This window comes from Marmota flaviventris, chromosome 4 (assembly GCF_047511675.1).
Source record: "Marmota flaviventris isolate mMarFla1 chromosome 4, mMarFla1.hap1, whole genome shotgun sequence".
NCBI lineage: Eukaryota > Metazoa > Chordata > Mammalia > Rodentia > Sciuridae > Marmota > Marmota flaviventris.
The window spans coordinates 103,027,904-103,034,544 of NC_092501.1; the positions used below are offsets into that span (position 1 = coordinate 103,027,904).

Consider the following 6,641-nt stretch of genomic DNA (forward strand, 5'->3'; position numbering starts at 1 on the left):
AGAAATAAAAAATGAACACATTTGGAGGCTAACAGAAGTCATTTTCAATTTTCAGTCTTGGAGGAAAAGTGTTCTGAATTTTTCCTGTCAATTTGTTAAACATTGAATCACATTATCTTCTCATTGCTTAAGAATTATGGGGAAATTCCTTTAGGTGCTTGTCTTCAATTTATTTGATATCTTGGCATTTCTTATTTCTATCATGTCTTTTATAAGGAATCTGACCCACCACCAATACCTTGTGGAAAGTGTGACATGTAGAAATGCCCTGTCTAGATGCTCCTGGTGATTTCTTACCTCTTCAGAGTAATTCGATTTAAAAAGACTAGTAATTAAAGGTTAGCATTAATTATGGAATAATCTTTGCTTTGTCTTTTTCTTCTTGAAACATTCAACAATTGTGTTTTCAACCATCAAACTTTCATGCTTGGTTTTAAGTAGAATTATAGTAATTGTTTTGGAATTTTTAATTAGATGAATAATAATTGAGGTGAAGACTCTTTTGCTAATTTCCCTGAGTTGACTTGGTACTAAATAAGCATGAAAGATACTTTCTATTGCCATTATATTTTTATATTAATAATTATACCACTTAAAGTTTAAACAGGCTTCAAGAACAAAATGCAGTGTCTTAACATGAAAATAAAAGAGATTTAGTATTGTTCTTTGTCATTAACTTTCTTTATGAAAATTGTGTGCTTTACTAATTTCCAAATGAATCAGTTAGTTTAAACTTCAAATTTAAAAAATAAAGTAAGACTACTCATATGTAGTATTTGACACTATATCACAGATATTTGAGACAAAATAAAATGTGGGTAATCTACATTGAAATATGTTAAATAATTCACTGATAATCCATTGATCTGAGAATGATAAAATTGATTTTTGTTATATTTATCTTTTCAGAAACATTCTCTTCCTCAACCACAGGATCCCTTATAGAAATAAAATAAAAATAAAATTGAAACTATATTCCTAATGTTTGTAGGTTTGCTTTAACTAGAAAGTATAATCCTAAGTTAAATATAAAATTAGGTTTAATTATTGCTATTTGTGGAACATCAAGGGATTTTTACAATCAAGAATTTGTCATATGGTTTATATGTTCCTGTATTGAAGGGAAAGTTTACTAAAAAACTGCTGTAGAATGATTGTATTGGTTAAAACACAAATTGCAAAAATGAGGCTTGACTTTTTCAAACTTCAGTTGTATTAAACAACTTCCTGTAAGACAAGTTTCAGCATATCAGCACAAAATTTTCTTAATTTCATTATAGTCTGTAAATTAAAATTAATGAGTCTGACACCCACAATTAACAATGAAAAATGCAGATTGTTATAATTACTTAAGCAATAACATTGCTTTACATAGAAGACTTAAGGTGCTCCACAAATTATTTACAAGTGTTACATAAAACACAAAAAAATGACAATTTCAATTTATTTTGTCAATGCAAAAAACCAAAATCCTTACTAAAACCTTTCTCTTTGGGAATCTCTCGCCATGCATAATTAAGCAAATTTGATTGCAATTAAGCCTGGCTTCTACAGTAGAGTTTTAATTAATGCAAATCTGGCATCTACATCTATAAGATTAATTTTAGTGAATTAAAAGAAAACAACAAAGCATATTTGAGAGTGCAGTTGTATTGTTGAAAGGACAGGATTTTAAAGCTGGTTATTTTTCAGTCTTCCATGTGTATAGCCTTTGACTTAAAGTTTAAAGATTGGATATTTTATTGAAATTTGTTGTTGTCTTTTTTTAAAAAAATGTTGTATTAATAAGATCATTAAAATTACACAAAGCCATTTCAGAAAGACATCTTAAACATTCAGTATACCCTAAGAGCCAGATGTATGCTGCTTCCTTTGCAGCACCTGCTTCCTTTGCAGAACTCATTTGCAAATATACAGACTTTATTTTGCATGTTTTAAAACATGTTGAGTGCTTATATCTCAAATTTAAGAATATTGATGAGATATCATTGCTGAGGGTATATGTGTTCTCTTTAAGTAGCAATGCTTAAAGTGGAATACCAAATAAAGTATGGAAATAGCTTGTTTTACCATATATGTATTTGTCATCTATACTATTTGATAGAATTTATTTAATTTTCAGTTAAAAATTTCATCCATGCTTTCTTTGAAAAAAATAAATATTCTGGAGCACATATGAAATGATTATTTCTAATGCATGACATGATTTGAAACCAGATTTGAAATTTTTGATATTTATGTAAGAGTTTGGATTTATGGCAGGCCCATTCTCTTGGGTCTCTCATAGTGTCCCATGCCAGAATAAACTGTGTCCCTAAACCATTGCTTAGGCCTCTGTGCCTGCAGACTTCTGGCACTGAAGAGGATTGTACAGTGGAAGATAAAAAGGAAAAAAATCATATTTTAAAGTGACTGTATTATTTTGATAATCTCTTGTCTGGGAAAAAATATTGTTGTTAGAAAAGAAATCTCGATATCCCAAATGTAATAGAATAAATCAATGAAGTGTCTGTAAAAAGAGGAATGTTTGTGTTTCTACTTTGTCCAAGGCCCTCATGCCCCAAATGGCAGATAAAGTTGGACAGTTCAGAACTTGAAAAGAGGTGCAGGCCACCAATTTTATAAGCCTTCACCACCATCCTCTTTGGCCCAGCTGAAGACTCAAAGGCAAGAGGTTATGATATCAGCCTAATATAGCAGAACAGAGAAAGAAACTGGTTGTACTGAAGGAAAACTGCATTTGTAATACAGAAGAAGTCCTTGGCCTTGCGAGGAGAGCGAACAGGGAGCTCTTATGAAGGCCCAGGAGGAAGAGACTTATTTTGCCCATTTGCAAAGTCCAGCGGGTGTTGGCTCTAAAAACTCTGCAATCTCTGGGGAATCTACTGCCCATTTGACACGTTTCCAGCCAAGTAAGGATCATGCCTGTTACCTGCTCTGCCTCTCCCATCAACCTAGAAATCTATATGAATCTTGGAGGGAAAAGAGGGCAAAAGAATCTGAATACAATTAGGAAACAAAAGAAGGAGCAGCCCTCTTTGTCTGCTTTAGCAAGCCCAATTAGTGGGTGAAACTTGGACATTAAATGAGATGGAAGTTTTAACTATTACAGACTGTGCATCCTGACTACAGAGATAAAATAAAACCTCTTTCTTTTTTATTTGTTCATTTGTTCTTTCTTTCTTTCTTTCTTTCTTTCTTTCTTCCTTCCTTTCTTTCTTGATTAAAAGTGAAGTTAAATACTTTTATTTTTGAGAGGAACAGTAAAGTCATAGAATCAAGATACAAGGAATATCTTCTAGTAATACTGGTAGTCTTGAACAATGATGCTAAGTATTCTGTTAGGCAGTTACATAGAAAAGGTGGGTCAAGGGAACACCAGTAACAAGTAAAATGTAATAGCTATTAAGCAATGATTTCATTCTACAGTGTCTATATTGTTCTATATCTGTCAAAACTCTATCGTCTTTTTAAAATGGATTTCTGGGCTAGACAAGGAGGCACATGCTTGTAATCCCAGTGGTTTGGAAGCCTGAGACAGGAAGATCACAAGTTCAAGGCCAGCCTCAGCAACTTAATGAGGTCCTAAGCAACTCAGTGAGACCCTGTTCTCAAAAACAAAAGAGAAAAACGGCTGGGGATGTGGCTCAATGGCCACGTGCTCCTGGGTTCAATCCCTGGTACCAAAAACATAAAAATAAAAAATAATAAAATAAAATGGATTTCTGTGGATTTATTGCTAACAAAGTTTTAGATTTTATGTACATATTTTTTATATATGTATATATATATAATAGTATGCATGGTTTATATTTATTTATTACATATATTTGATCTTAAAACATTTTGGTTTAAAATAATTTTAAACTCATAGAAAATTGCAAACTATAGTAGAGCGATCCAATGTATCCTTAATTATATTTCCCCAATGGTAACAACTTAAATAAGTATAGTACAAAGCTAAAGCTAGAAAACTGATATGGCTACAATCACAGACTTTATTCAGATTTGACCAGTCAAAATTTTATTACCTATCAATATTTCTTCTATCTTTCATTCTTTAGTGCATGTATTACCTACTTGGTTAGATAATTTTCATTTATGGAATATATATACATATATATATTCTCTAATACATGGATTGCATGAATAACGCACAAGACATTCAGGGTCTAGAAGGAAAGGAAGATTTATATAATAAAGAATTGCCATAATTCATTAATCCGAGATGTCATCAATTGTAAGGTGTACCATTATTTTATGTGGCTTTAAATTAAATTATCTGAAATAATAACAATTTTGCTATTATAAGACACATCTTGATTTTAGAGTTGTTAAAATATAAAAAGGTGCATCTTAAAATGGATACTGTGCATTACAGCAAACACTATAATATAGATGTGTATGTCACATTATAGAATTTAATTGAATGAGTAATTTATTTCCTGGGGTGGGCTATGCCCAAGAGAAAGGCACAGAGAAAACACAGGGTGTAAGAGGATGAATCTAAAAGGCATAGAAGTTGCCAAATAAAGGTAAGGACATTCCTGGGTGGAGAAAAGCCCATGGAGCATGGGCCCATGAGAGTGAGCAATACATTCTTGATTCATGTGCAGTGGTTAATGCAGAGTGTTGTTGGAGGGACAGGCAGAAATCTGAAAATGAGGCCAGAAAGGAGATTGGCATCAGTTGGTGAAATTTCATTCATGCTACTGTAAAGAGTGCTACTGTGGAGTATTTAAGAAGGAGGGTGGCATTACATGTATTTTGAAATGCAAAATCCTATAACAATGCAAGAATGAATCGCAGGAGAAAGTTAAGGAAGGAGACACATTGAACGTTTGGTATCAGGCTCTGCAAAATTCATCGCCCATAGGAAATCTGAATTAATTTTTTTTCTTAAAGAGAAAAAGTCCATAAACTGAATACTTGAAAAATGTTTTAAAATTAATGCATTGTAATGTTAAAATTACTTGACTGCTCTCTATCATAAATCACAATTAGAGTTGTCTTTCTTTCAGGGACTACAGCATAATATTTAATCTTCTATTTAGCATGTATTTCAAACAATCTCCTTTTATGGATATTTTTTTCCTTCTATCTTCCTTGTAGAGTGTAAGCCTATTGGTGCTGGAGGACCTCTGATGATGGCCCCTGCAGGAAAGATGGGTGGGGAAGAAGAGACCAGAAGCATAGGTGAGAAGATGAACCTTGAAGTTACCGTGGTAGTCAAGAAAGAAGAGGATAATTTTATATAAGTGGTAGAAAAAGATGAAAATGTTAGATGTCTGGAGATGTTTAGGAATTAAAATTAGGATTTCCTGATGACTGATCTTCTGTGGTTGAACAGGCAGGAGCCATGAAGGATTAGTCTTGGGTGTCTGGCAAGGGCTTCTGGATCAAAAGCTGCCTGTACTAACCAGGAAACACTGGAGAAGCTCTTCTGGAAAGAAAGTTGATAAAGGAATATTTGTTTAATATCACTTTAGGACCAGACTGGCTGTATCATTTTCAGTACCATGGTTTAAATTTCAAGAGGAAGATAACAGAACATTAAACTAAGGGTTGCACAGCTCACACACCCCACAAGTTGGTCCTTGTTGAGATCTTCAACAGATCTTAACTAGACTGTTGCTTTTATGAACTCAAATTTTGATAATTGTGCGGGATGAAGAAACACATCAGTCCAAAGATTGCAAAAAGCAGGCAAAGATAAGTAATGAAGGAAACTACCCCAGGAGAAAGTATGGAGTGAGAAGAGCGAACCCTGACATTTAAAGATGGGAAGAGCTGGGGTGTAGCTCAGTGGTTGAGCATGTGCTTAGCAAACTCAAGGCCCAGAGTTGGATCTTTAGCAGCAAAAGATGTCTCCCTGCCTGGAAAAAAAAGGAAAGAAAAGATGGAGAAGCCATCTATAAGAATTAAAAAGAATGGCCAGAGAACCAAAAGGAAAACTTATCTTTTCCCATAATAGTATTTGCTTTATATTATAACTGCCTTATACTTGCTCTGAATATAATTCTGAGGCAGATTGATTTCTTTTTTCTGACTCTACACTTAACTTTGAGGAAAAGTCTTCCTAAATTGCCTGGTTCAAATTATCTTGGAAAAAAAATAGGAAATTGGCCATCTTACTTATGATGAAGATTTTTTAAAAATAAAAAATAAACAGTCTCTCTTCTCTTCGCCACTGATGCATCCTGGGAATTCAAGGATATCAGGTGGATATGTTCCACATTGTCCTGGGCTAAACATTGTGTGCTGTGTTCTTAATGTAATGTGGAAAACAACAGAAGCACATTAGAGCCAGTGAGAGGTGCTGGTGTAGTCCAACATCAGGGTGGTGTGCAGTCTGGACAAGGAGGAGCCTTGACAAGAACAGGCCCAGAGGATAGTCCAGGCCCTGAGCATCTTTCTTCTCCAGTGCTCTCCAAATATCTGTCTGTAGGCAAGATACTGCATTTAGGAAGTCAGCTCTTAGAGAGGATCAGTGTGGGTGCAGGGAAGTTTACCAGGGTCTAAGATGCATTCACCTACTGGTAATGGAAGACAGTTATTCCTGCCATCTTTCCTCACTAGGAAAGGCACAGATACTTTGCCAAGTTTAAAATGTCTGATATCCCTAGACTACTCTTGCATGG

The 6,641-nt window shown here is 34.1% G+C and overlaps 1 non-coding gene across 1 annotated transcript; it reads left to right on the forward strand.

Moving 5' to 3' along the window:
- Window positions 1-2,239: 2,239 nt before the first annotated feature.
- Window positions 2,240-2,376, forward strand: LOC114094937 (small nucleolar RNA SNORA42/SNORA80 family). Its single transcript, XR_003583167.2, has one exon. It is a non-coding gene; the product is annotated as a small nucleolar RNA SNORA42/SNORA80 family (small nucleolar RNA).
- The last annotated feature ends 4,265 nt before the right edge of the window (window positions 2,377-6,641 follow it).